General features: G+C 37.5%; 1 pseudogene; it reads left to right on the top strand.

Annotated features, from left to right (window-relative positions):
- The first annotated feature begins 9,902 nt into the window (after nt 1-9,902).
- On the top strand, nt 9,903-11,831 carry LOC149214032 (uncharacterized; annotated as a pseudogene).
- Nucleotides 11,832-13,806: the final 1,975 nt, after the last annotated feature.

The following is a 13,806-nucleotide window of genomic DNA, read 5'->3' as shown; positions in this document are numbered from 1 at the left end:
TTTTAAACGGCATTAAACTTAGTGCAGTAATCTTTTACAGTTTCCTGGGGTCCTCTCTTAAGGTTTTCATATTCTGATAAGATATGCAAAGGATCTTTCTTCTTCTCCCAGTGATCTAGGAATTGTGTATAAAGGGCTTGTAGGTCATTTATATTGTTTTCTCTTAAAGCCCTAAACCAGGTTCTAACTTCACCTGTTAAACTTTGGACAAATACCCTCATTTTAACATCATCAGCATCAATCTCATATAGTTCAAAATAAGTAGTCATTTTTTTGGTATGTTGCTGAGCTATGTAGGTGCCAGTGCCATCAAAAGGAGTGATTTTACTTTGATAGTCTTGGGGCATGGCACCCAAGTTGGCAGGTAAATTCAAGGGGGTATACCTGTTTTCCATAGCTGGAGGTAGTGTTGAAACAACAGATGGGGTAGCCGTAGGGGTAACAATAGGAATGTGAGTTGTGGATGGAGGGGTAGAAGGAGGTGTTTGTGGTGGAGTGGATTTGGGTTGAGATGTATGAGGGACTGATGAGGGACTTGCAGAAGCAGCAGCGATTGTAGAAGGATTAGGTGTTTGCTCAGAAGTGAGTTCAGATTGTATTGAATTTTGTAAATGTCTTTCAATTGCAATATTGACAGCTTCAAATTGTAAATCTTCAATAAATGCTAGGTCTGGAACCAAGCGGGCTAATTAAGTCTCAAAGAAAGTTACAAACAAAGAAGTATCAAATTATTCATCAAAATGCTCGTCCTCAAGATAAATCCACTTTATAGGGCAAGATGTTGATCTGTAAATAGGTCGAGAACTAGCAGTACTTTCTTGACTTTCTTGTCTCCTAAGAATTCTGGGAATCAGATTAGGGTTCACAAACACAGGTGGTGGATTTGGGTCAGGATTTGACCTAGTATAACGAGCCCTTTATGAAGCCAGATTTCTTGGTTATGATTTTCTAAATTGATATTAACAACTTCTGTGTTTCTTCAGGATTTTTGAGATTTAATTAAAAACAGTCCTAAAGATTTGTTTAACTGAGGAACTGGTTTATGTCTAGTTCATAAACTAGACCGGAGATAGACTGAAGCAACATTCATCTACTTATGAGCTTGCAAAGCAAGAGCAGTTCAAAGGCTAGCTGGATAACTTCAAGCTCCGTCTGTAGTTTATAAAGTAAACAATAATGATAACAAATTTCCGTCCCCAGTGGAGTCACCACTATGTTATCACTCAGATTTTTCCAGAAGTTGTAAGAAGGGGAAAGGGGTCTGAGGTAACCACAAACCAATCTTTTAGACACAGAATCTAGCCAATCTGTGTCCAGAGAGGGCTCTCTCTTTAAGGTTTAGCTTTGTTTTAGAAGATATTAGGCTAGTTATGAAAGCTTTGGGATTTTGTTTGAGTTTGGTGAAATTCAATAGCAAAGGGGCAGAACTGAGTAGTTTAGTCCATTGGGCTAATGGAGTCAGGGAAAATGGCTCAACTGGATATGGTTTCTCAATAAAGGGTGGTTTCACAAGGCAAGATAGCTGAACAAGGAGCAAATAGAGACTTAAAAATATGGGATGGGCTTAAAGGGTTAAAGGGCAACTAAGAATCCATCAACATACTTTAAGAGAGCAAAACATGACCAACCATCAATAAAGAGAAATTAAGAATTCTTTACCAAATGATTAAGATGAATAAACTAGAAAACATGAGCAATTAAGAATTCATTGTTTATACAAGTTCAGAAGAAAACATTGAGAACAAAAACGATTGAAGACAGATTTCACTTAAGCACTTTCTGAATTATTCTTTTTCGTTTAATGTTAAGATATGGAACATAATGAATATAATAAACCAGAAAACATTAACACATGAGATATAAGATACTTATTTGCTTAATGTCCAACACATGAATCCTGAGAAAAGTCTTTTACATCAATCCTTCATCCAGCCAGCCATGAAAAAATTGTCCAACAGCACTTTTTATTCCAAAATATCAGTTTTACAGCAATGTCAAAGAATCCACCCAATACTCTGAATGAAGGTGTATTTATACAAAAACTTTACAACAAAATATCTCATAACAAAGTGAGATATAAACTGGGATGACTAATCATATCTTTCAAGAAAATAGGATCAGAAGACCTCGTAGATGACAGATAAGGCAACTGAATGGCTTGTTGTCCCTATACTTGAGAATGTGTTGGAGTTAGGCCCTACGATTTGGCCTCTTGTTGTCCTTGGTGTAATTATGTGATGGTTGATCTGTTTTGATTTCCCTATTGATACACTTTACCTACATCTGATACTCTTTACCTGTTGATCTTTTTCATCCTCTTTTACCCTTATTGGCTATGGTAAAAAACAAAATTTACCTTTTACCATAGATAAATTACAAAATTTCAAGCATTTCTTCCCACCATTTTGCCTGTGGTATTCTGGTTTTCCGAAGCTTTCTGAGGGTTTCATCTATTTCTGTATACCTGAAGAATGTGGGCTGAATTGGGAACAAGTGTTTCAATTCATGCTCAAAATAGAATAAGTTCTCTAGGCTGTCATAAAGAACTCGGCTTGTAGGGAGTGCTTTTATTCCTGATGCACTTGTCGATGAACTTTCTTGGTTGCTTGCATATTTATTCAATTTATCTACATAATCTCTATGCTTCATTAATCTGTCATTAATCACTAACGGACTTGGTAGCCCTTTATTCTGCAAAACAGAAAACTTTTCCATGAAAGCATTAATCTCCACCTACATGTCATGACATCTTCTTTCTAAATTCTGCATCAAAGTTTTCTTGGTTAATACCCTTTTGATTTCCAAAATGGTTTCTGTTCTATCTGTGATTCCCAATTCTTCCAGTTGTTCCTTGTTCCTGGTATTCAAAAAAGTATGAGCCTATTGGCTTCATCAGGCATTTTTCCTAGTTCTGCTCTTGTCTTTTGGATTTCTTCCTGGGCTGTCTTCACTAGTTCAATTTTCTCAAAAATTACTTGGATGGATGGCCAAACATCATTTATGGATTGAGTGATGTTGGCCCAAAGAATTTTCCTGATTTCTGCCAGAGGCTTGTCAAAAGTGAGATCTTTTTATAATGTTTTCACTTTGTTTTCTAATGCTTTAATCTCTTTTTTTTTTATACAAAGTTTATCTTTGAGAGATCATAGTTACTTTCCATCTTAGCAAACTATTCTTTTACTTTCTTCAACTCTGAAACTTGTAGTTTCATGTCCTCCATTGACTTTATTGGTTCCTCTGTGCTTAAATTGGCACTGCTGCCCTGTGCTATTCCTGTTGTTCCTGTTGTACCTGTGACCACCTCTGCTATGGCTGCTAGGATGTTTGGTGCTAATGTTGTCCCAAGTGTAGAAGGGACTGTTGTTGAGACTATTGGTATTACATCAGGAGGCTGAGAGGTTGACTCTCCCTGCTTTTCCTTCAATGCTTTTTCTAATGCTTGCTCTGTCTCATTCAACCACTCATTAAGTTTTAAGAGAAGATCCATCATCTCTTCTTCAGATCTTTGCTTTACAATCTCTGCAGTTTGTGGATGCCTTGAAGGAGGCAGCTTTAGCTACTTCCTCAAGGTAGCAATATCTTCATCTTTCTTTTTGATTAATGCTTCTACACCTTTCACATCTTTTGGATCATGTCCTAATCCAATGATGATTTCTTCTAATGACTTTATTCTGTTATCTTTAGCCTGAGAGGAGGCTTTCTCTAAATGTAGTTGGGCAGTTGTATTATCCAGAGAATTCTATAGCTTATGGGCCATCATTGCCTTACTAGTCAAGGTTGAATAGACCATTTCTCCAATTTGCTTGTGCAATTCAATCTGATCCATAGGATGAATATCCTTTGCCATGACTTATAAATTTGTTCTGATATAATCTGCTGCTGACTGAGGTTGTTGCACTTTAGGCTTAAAGTAGCTCATTATCATTTTTCCTTCTTTAATGTCATAGGCTGACATTAATCTCTACTGATTTGTCGGGGCCATTTTCAAATATTGATTGTAAATTTGAAGCCTCAATGGATCATTCCTAGCCTTTATTTCTGTGAATGTTTTCTTAATATCTGAGGCATCTTTTCCTGGTGGCCTGAGAGATAATACCTCTGCACTTTGCTATTTTTCTAGCTCTTGCCTCTATGAGCTAGTGGATGTTCCTCCCAATGGGAAAGTTTGCTGGCTAACTACCCTTTATTCTTACTGGCTATATGTAATCTCTTCAACGAATTCCTCCTCTGAAAGGGGATTTAGTCTTTGTCTTTTTGTTCCAGGCTTTCCTAAAGGTTCACTGGCAGGGGTAGTAGCTTCTCTGTCCCTCTTTTTATTCCTTTCCTAATTCAGAGGAGTCTGTAAGTTTGAGTTTCGTCTACATTGGTTTGAGTTGGAGGAGTTGGCACTTGGGAATTTTCTTTGGAAGCTTTGGGCTGCTTAGACATTGTAGATTGTTCTATAATTTGAATGTTGGTCTCTAATTCCTTTCCTTTGGATGACACTGTAGTTGGTGTGTTGGTTTCCTGTGAAGGCTGCTGAGATGTTCCAGCAATGGATGCACCAATTCCTAACCTTTGAGATATCTTGAATGGTACTTGCCCAAAAGAATCCAGGTCAAGGGTTTTCTCAAGATCTCTCATAGCATTTTCTATATTGACCTGTTCACTAACAGCTTCTACTAGGGTCCCCTCCCTCCATTCATCCATATTTGAAAATTGTTCAATTTCTGGGATCCTATGATGTATGTATGGTGACAGCCTATTCTTCATTCTTCTATCAAAGATAAAGCTATTAGGGTCATATGGCCTCCACCCAAAACTCTTTTGCAACTTAAGACGATCTTTTAAAAAAAATTCTGCTTCTCTCCATGCTTCTCTATCATTGCAAATATAAGGGCCTAACTATTTCTTGATTCTAAGCTGAGCTTTTTTCTTTGCATTACAAAAATGGACTAAGTCTGTATGAAGCATTTGTCTGAAGTATTCCAATGCGAACAGTCTCATTGGAACATACTTTGGTAGCTTAAAAGGGCAGAGCTCACACCCATAGATCTTGATTTCTGTATGGTTATTATGTAGGTACCAATCACCTATTCTGTACTGCTTGGAGAGTTGGAGGATCTTCTTTATATCACCACTGATCCTAGGAAGGGAAACTCCTATCAATAAGGTGGTTGCTGAATGCACAAATAGATCAATGAACTCATTATAGGTGTAAGGGGACTCAAGGGTATTATGAAAAATAGGACTCCAAAATATGATAGACTTGGGATTTCCTTTGGTGTCAAGTTTCTTTATAGGGAAAGGAAAATTCTCTGACTGATAATACAACATAAGATGATAGATGAAAGTGGTGTATTTGAAAACTCCTTCATTGTCCAGGTTTAGAAGTTGGTCATGAATTTTATTGGCAATATAGGAGGCATAGTCATACTTACCAGCAGGGGTTGTCCAGAAGTAAAAATTGACAACAACACTAGGGTTACCTCATCAATAAACTCACTAGTGTTGAATCCCATGATTAAAGATATCATATCCACTATGATTTTACCTGTATCTATGAAGAAAGCCTGCAGATAAGGAGGTGGGCCTTTGGGCTGGTGTTTAGGCAACATGAAGGTTTGACAGATGCGATTCAGTTCTGCTTGGGACAATTAAGGTGCTTTTTCAAGTAAATATCCCATGGAAATAGGAGTAAAAGCTTGACTGGAGTGGAATTGAAACATTTCATTGATGGATTGAGCAGTTATGGGAAAAAGGACTGTTTGACTAGGGGACGTAACTGCTTTGTGATTAGGGTCATAATTGGCACAACATTGATGAATTATATCTGGGAAAACATGGACTGAGGGGAGAAAATACATGGGAAGGCTGGATTCCCACAGTCCTAAGATATTAGACCCATTCAGATAACTATCTCTCGCTTGGAAAAAGACCTTAAGGTGGTTTTTATCACCAGATAAGTCTTTTATCTAAAAATATTTATCGGCCAGAGGCAGATAATCTAAATCTTTGTGAGGAGCATTCATGGGTGCGAAATTCAGAGCTATAGGGGTTTCCATTTTTGGTTCTTGTGGATTCAAAAATGGAATTTGGGTTTTCTGTGGAGAATAGACAAAACAGCAGGTTTTGGGAACCTATATAGTGAAAGAAAGTTTGGACTTGTACTGAATTTAGCTCTTTCTTGTGGAATTTTCAGTATAAAACCAAAACTTACAGGGTTTCAATGGAAATTGGATAAATACCTGTAATGGGGAAGTGAACAGTACAATGGCAGGTTGAATAACAGGTTCCGGAGTGCGTTGCTGCAAATTTTCTGACCAGGTGGCGGTTGGAAAGCTTTAGCAGTTGACTAGGACGTCGCTTTGCATGGGAACACAGTGTGCCGCATAAAACATTGAAAATGACATTTCATTGGTATTATTCGCAAAATCTAGGTTGGTGGGGAATTTTTTATTATCAGGCGTATGACGTAAGCGAGAAGAGACATTTTTTCGCATACGGAAGGCGTTAAGCGGTGTGGGATCGCACTGCTTTTGGAGTCGGCTGGTATTCGACCGGGAACCAACGATCCCACTTATCACTTGACGTGTGGCGGATGTACGGGGTGGAAACCACTTGGTGATCACACCTTAACGCGCGATCACCAAGGGGGCACAATATTAGTAATAGTCGTCGGATGTAGGGAGCGTGATCGGACGGACGATGGGCGAGTGATACGGTGGAAGTTTAATGCGAGCGGGCCTGACACAATAAAAAATTGTTTAATTATATCAGGGATAATGCGATTGGTTGGGGGGTGGTTCTTAATTAACTGTAAGGGTTAATTAATTCCAATTAACGCAGCGGAAGGTCAAGGTTCTTAATTGGTTACTGATTAACTCATTAATCCTATTTTAACACAGGTTTACGGTTATATTTAACCAAGGCGGGATATTTAATATTTTGGGGATTTCTTATATATATTTAATACTATGAGAAAGGGTGATCTTTTATTTAGGAGTTATATAATACAAGTTAGAAATTAATATGGAAAATGAAATAAAAAGCGCTAAGTAAAACATTAAAGTGTACATTTAACTTAGGCTTTAAATGAAAGAAAGGGATTTCTTATGTGATATTGTGTATTTTTCCTAAGTAAAGTAGGATTTTACTTAGGAAAAGACTTATGAAAGTGAATGAATGGCTTATGGATGATTCTAAGTACTTAGGCTTCTTAAATTATTGGGCCGAGGCTCCGATCCCTCCAAAATTCAGAGAAATGCTTTGAGCCCCTCCAATTTAGCAAATACCTTAGTGCTTAGGGGAAATTAGTGAATAATTAGGTAAAATGAGAAGGGGAGTTAATCATTGTGATTTTTCTTTGCTTGTGATGTCTTCAATATAGTGTATGCCTTGGACTTGTAATGAAAAATGAAAGATTAACACATTTAGAGACATCATTCATCACAAGTTACATTCTGCAACATTCATCTACCTACCCTACCTACTTTTACCTAGCATTTTCTTCTTTATGTGGGTGCACTTAGACTAGCAAACCCTTATCAAATCTTCCTTTTCTTTTACATAGCAAGCCTACCTAAGTCTACACTTATTACATTCGAGGGCTCAGATTAAACACTTGAGCTCCTTTTTATTTACTCTACCTATCTACTTATCTGCCAAGATTACACTATTTGGTCAGACATTCATTATCTATTTCTAAAACATGAAATTGAAAAAAGAATGAGCCAAGTTTAAATAGTTTGGCTATTCATGAATTGTGGCATAAGTAACAAATTGCACACAATTTGTTTAATACAGAAAATGAAAAAGTAGTGGCATTTAGACTTGCACACTTTCCTGGTCTATTTTTGTTTGGGGTTCATTTTCTTTCATTTTTTCGACCACCTTTATTCTTTTTACCCTTTGATTTTCCTTTTAGGGTATACCCTCTTTACATTTTTTAAATTTTTTGATTTTTTGAACATATGGAAAACCTTTGTAGCAAGAAAAGGTATGAACATATTACATAGCTCATCAAGTCAATCATGACATATGACACCTATTGGTATAGGGGCCTAACACCTTACACAAAATTATATCTCATGATATGACCCAATGAAAAAGAGATGACCATCTACCCAAGAGTACCCGGAACTTTGTCGAATAATCTTTCACTTTTCCCTAAGAGAGAGGTGGTGCAGAAGCTTTTCTCTGGGAACATAATTAGTGATATCTACATAACACGACAAGTGAGTGAATAGTGCAAAAATGTGTTAATCTATAAAAGAGTCCTCAATAAGTAAATTGTCACTATTGTTGGTAAGCCTAGAAGGAATTCTATAATGACCTTATCCTTCCCAAGTTTATCTACAAGAGTTATATCAAACTCTTGTAACAAAGAAAACACTTAGTAACTCTACCATTAGTAATAGGTTTATTCATAAGAAATTTGATGGAAGAGTGATTATTATGTACAAAAACCTCATAGCTTATATATAATGTTGGATTTATTGATAACATGCACAAAAGCAAGAAATTATTTTTTAGTTATTGTATAATTTATTTTTGCGAGGGTCAAGGACTTGTTTCTATAATAGATGGAATATAGTTTCCATTCCTCTTGTTGTCTACAACCCCAGTACTAGGGTCAAAGGCATCTGTATAAATATGGAATGGTACGGTTCAATTGGGCCCTTGTAATATAGGAGATTCAAACATGCATTTTTCAAACTGGCAAAGGCATTTTGACAATTCTCAAACCATATAAATTCTTTATATTTTGAGAGTAACAAAAACAAAAAAGATGCAATTTTAGAAAAAAATTCAATAAAAATACGATGATAACTTGCATTCTAGGAAGTTGTGTACTTCATTTTATAGTTTTGGAAGAGAAAATTTTAAGATTACCTAAATTTTTGTTTAATCAACTCGCAGCCCTCGAGAGAAAAGATAATTGCTAAGTACAACTCATCCATTCATCATCATATGGCATTTTTTTTGTGCTTAAGAATAAATGGGCTTGCTTGCAATGTTTCAACATTTTCTCTATATTATCGATAGCTTTATCAAAGATATCACCATATGGCATAATATCATCCATATAAATGTTATCATTTATTAAGAAAATCTAAGAATATTCCCAGTGCAACTCATTGGAAAGTGGTGGTTTCATTACAAAGTGTCAAAGGAAGGAATTGATATGAAAATGTACCCCAAGGGAAAGTAAAAGCAGCCTTTACTTGGTTCTTAGGAGGGATTTGGATTTGGTTGTACCCACTAAATCCATCAAGGAAAAAGAAAATTTTCTTGCCTGACATATTGTTGAGCACATAATCTATAAAAGGTAATGGAAAGTGGTTTTTTTTGGTGGCTTTATTTAGCTCTCTATAATCAACACACACTCTCCACTTACCATTGTTTTTTAGAACAATATCTAATGGGGAAACCCATTGATTGTCAAAGATTGGATAGATGAAATTACCATTTTATATTTTTTGGTATCATTGACGACATCCTTAAAGGCCATATTCATTCAACATTGATATTGGAAAACAACGATATAATCGTCTTTTATGTGAATGTAGTGGATACACAGATTAGGGGAAATACCCTTCATATCTATGTAGTGTTATGAATATAACTCATAACAAAATAAATAAATATAAATAATATAAATACTAAGTAATCAAGTAATTATTATGTTAAGGATTCATTAGTTAAGTGAAAAGGCACGTCTAAAAGACATGCCTTATCATGAAGGGACACCTGCCTAGTCTATATGTGGGCCCTCATTGTAACATTCTATATCACTTATACAGTTTTATATATAATAAATTATTATTAAAAAATACCTCTTGTGTATTTTAACATATTAAGTCAACAAGCTATAAGTTTTTTGCTTCAGTGGTATCAGATCCATGCCACACAATATAATCATGCGGGTCTTTGAACGTTGTTCGTCATACAATATGCCATTATGTTCATGTCCGGAATTCTTGGATAAGTTTAGTAAAATTCAAGAAGAATTTCAGCGTTTAGAAAAATCATATGCAGAAGTTAAAGCATGTCAAAGGGAAATCCATAATAATGAAGATGATATTGATGGTGTAATGAAACAAGGTGAAGTGGGAAAATAAGATCTTGATCAGAAAGATGATAACGAAAATGAAGATGTTGCAGAAAATGATCAAGATAATGGTTCCAATGAAGTTGATATAGATCAGGATGAGGATTATGTTAGGAAACAAGGAGATGTACAATATCATAAAAATGAAGAAGATGTTGTTAATGAAAAAATACCATATGTGGCTCGGGAGAAAGAGCAGGTTGTTGTAGATATTGACAATGAAATGATATTAGATTTATCCTTGTTGAAAAAATATTTCAATGAGAAACTTCCATCAGTGGCTCTTGAGAAAAAGCAGGCTCTTGAAAATGTGGAGAATGTAAATACCTTCGAGAAAATAGGGATGGTGGATAAAGGCGGTTCAATTATCACTGCAACCAGTGTGACTATTGGCATAAGTGACATTCAAAGTCGTCCACATTTAGATATTTATCTTAATGTGCCTGATGAAGGAGTTGTGGAATATGGTTTGATGACTTTTTTTCCTCTCAAATTTGTGCACGTGTGACAAGTTCAGAGCTTGCTACTGTAAGTGGTCATAATTTTGTGCTTTCATCAAGGGAACCGTCTACTTGCAAGTATGTGTGGATGGGAAACATTCCACTGCAAGTTCATTTGCACGATTCCAAAGTTACAATAGTTCCTGCCCACCCCCCCCCCCCCCCCCCCCCCCCCCACCTCTTCTGGTCTTGGCTCCTCATAATGGATACCTTCCTCTTCTTATTCCTGTCATAAAACCTCATTTTCAGAGTTCCTTGCCTCCTGAAACAGATACAGCATGGTTTGACTACAACAGCTTACCTTTGAAATGGTACATTCCAACTGGAGTCTTGTTTGATCTTCTTTGTGCAGAGTCGAAAAGGCCATGAAATATACTATTTCACCTTAGAGGGTATCCAACAGATATATTAAGCCCATGTGAGGGTGAAGACAAAGTGAAATGGAGTTTTATTAACTCACTAAAAGAGACATCCTTCATAATGAATGGAAGCACAAGGAATGTAATGAACATGTCAAAACTAGATCAAATAGAGCTATGACAATGCGTTGCAAAAGGTGACATGGATGGGTATAATCGAATTTTTGCACGACTTAGGTCAGGACCTGTTGTTGAGGATAGTGCTTCTGGAAGAAATTTTGGTAAAGGGTTATCAAATCGATGGAACCATTGCGAAAGTGACAGGCTTGAATAAGTAGAACTAGAAAGATCCCACTTCGGTTGTATTTTCATCATCTAAAATAAGTTCGAGATGATCTTGTTGATGCATTTCCAGGGGAATGTTGGGATGAGATAACTTATATCAACAAGGCTATAGAAATTCCAAAATATAAAGGTTCAACTTTTACTCTGGGTGTTGCACTGGCAAGTGTACTCCCTGAACTTTTTCCAAAACATTTTTTAGGCAAAGAGAGCAAGAGATATGCTAATTCTAGTAGAAAGTGCACAAAATCTGTATTGGAGGATGATCTTATGCCATGTATCTCAAGAACTTGTCCCAATATGTGTCTTTCTAAGGAGAGGTCACATAGAGAGAGACTGGAAGACTTGGTAGTTTTTGAAAGGTTGAATGGAGATCCTTCCATTAAAAGATGCAGGTGGCTGGGCACCTACGCTACCACTGAGGAAGCGACCAGAGCATATGATAATGTGACCAGAAATCTGAAAGGAGCCAGAGTAAAGACCGTAACCATAAATCAGGTCCCACCTTCCTCCCCTTCATCTCGGCACCATCCATAGCACCATAACCATAAATCATGTTCTAGCCAGTTCTCAGACATGATCTATCTGTCATTCCATACCCAGCATCCAAGCATCATCACCAAAGGTCAACGGACGTGAATTGGTTCAAACATCGGTTCATACATTTCCATTGAAAAATATACGATTTCGCTAGTAAATATATACGTCTACATAAATCCTGCCCCCGCGTCGAACGTCGATCCTCTGCCAAACTAACTATGTCGTCGATACTCTGCGTAAATCACATTGTTTTAAAAAAATAAAATAACAATTGCTGGGGGTGTTGGGTAGCGGAGGTTCGCATAACAGTTTTGGGGGCTTAGAGCCTATAAATTAGGATAAAAATATTGTAAAAACTCCGAAATATGCAGAGCACAAAAGGTAATAGGGCAAGTCAAAGGGTTGTCCGCCCAAGAAATAATATAGAATAATAGGAAGTAAGTCGGTTTGTGCATGGTCCGCAGACCATGGGAATGTATAAATAAAGCGAGGCTCTATGGGTAGAAAGCAGTTTTTGGGGATGTACTTTTGGATTTGAAATGTAATGGGTTTGGGAGGAGCGAAGTCTTGAAGCATCTGTAAGTTCGAGCGAAGGGTATTGGTAGGTAGATAGAGGCTCTACAGCTGTTTGTGCAGAGGCCTAGTAGATTTCGCAGCTGTGTGCGTGGACCCCTGCAGCTGAGTGCGCGGAGCGGATCTAGATGTATTGGTGGAAAACCTGAATAACAATAAGTCGACTTTGAATTTCTATGTTAAATCTGAATTATTGCGGATCTGGCTAATGTATGGTTGATATAATTGTTTGATCTATGCGCGTATGCTTATGTTATGAGTTTATGCAAATCTGTACATTTCTGGGTGCGTGAACTGGTTATTTCTGTTAAATTCTTACTTAAAGACCATAAAAAGTAGATCTAATCTATAACCGTGCATTAATAAGTATTAAGGATTTTCTGGGTTCGGATCTACGCGGAGCAGAGTGACACGAAGCCACATAACAGTGTGCGAACCTTCCAGACCACATCAAGACATCCCAAGGGTGTGAAAACCTAGTTCCAGCACCCTCCCCTGCTACCTCGGGTGAGACCTTAATCCGCACTCCACGGGCTATTGCCGAAAGGGCCGGTAGCTGCAGGATTTGTTTAGCTAAATAACTCTTTCGAACCTGGGTCAGGCCCATATAAGCCAACAAATGGTTCTATTGCCAGGACCAAGATCTGCCTAAGGGGTGTCTAATGTCGGAACACTAGAATCCTACAAGGAAAAAGCTTGAAGATTGATTGTATAAGGAGCAGTACGAGTTTATAGAACACTGACGTGCAAGCCAAAGGTTAAGAATGACGAGCATGATCCATTTACCGGTATTCAAAGGGGTAGGAAGCGAAGATCCAGAACAATTTTGGTTCGTGGTAGCAGCGGTATGGGAAGCGCAGGGAGTTACAGATGATAACATCAATAAGGCTACCTTAGTTAGCACGTTGCAGGACCAAGCGCTGACATGTTATATAAAGTACTCAAGTGATAACCCGAATGCGGGAAAAGCAGAGATCCGGACTGAATTAAAAAAAAGAGTTTAGCCGACCGAAATAAAAAACACAGTCGATCATAGTGTTCAAGGAAATCGCGATGATGCCTGGTGAAACTCTATGGAACCTAGATCAGAGATTGAAAAGTACAATCCGTGAGGCGAACATGACGCTGTTAGATGCGCAGCACTGCATGTGGTTTGTGGCGTCGTTGACGCCACATGTGAGGACAGCTCTGTCACAGCAAAAGATCTCAACCTAGGCTGAAGCATTAGAGACAGCGATGAGGTTTCACGAAACTCCGATACAGGATCCAAGGTTGGGAGTTCAGCAAATCCATGCGCAAATACAAAACCTGTGTTTAGAAATGTAGAAGTTAAAACAAGAACATGCACCCCACCCAGGAGCCCGGGAGGAAGTATGGTGTATAAAGTGTAGAAGCTAGG

The sequence above is a fragment of the Pinus tabuliformis genome, chromosome 1_1 (assembly GCF_031772625.1).
Source record: "Pinus tabuliformis cultivar Carrire ecotype Pingquan chromosome 1_1, CPIR1, whole genome shotgun sequence".
NCBI lineage: Eukaryota > Viridiplantae > Streptophyta > Pinopsida > Pinales > Pinaceae > Pinus > Pinus tabuliformis.
Note: the sequence above shows the minus strand (reverse complement) of the source record. Positions and strands in the feature narration are given on the sequence as shown.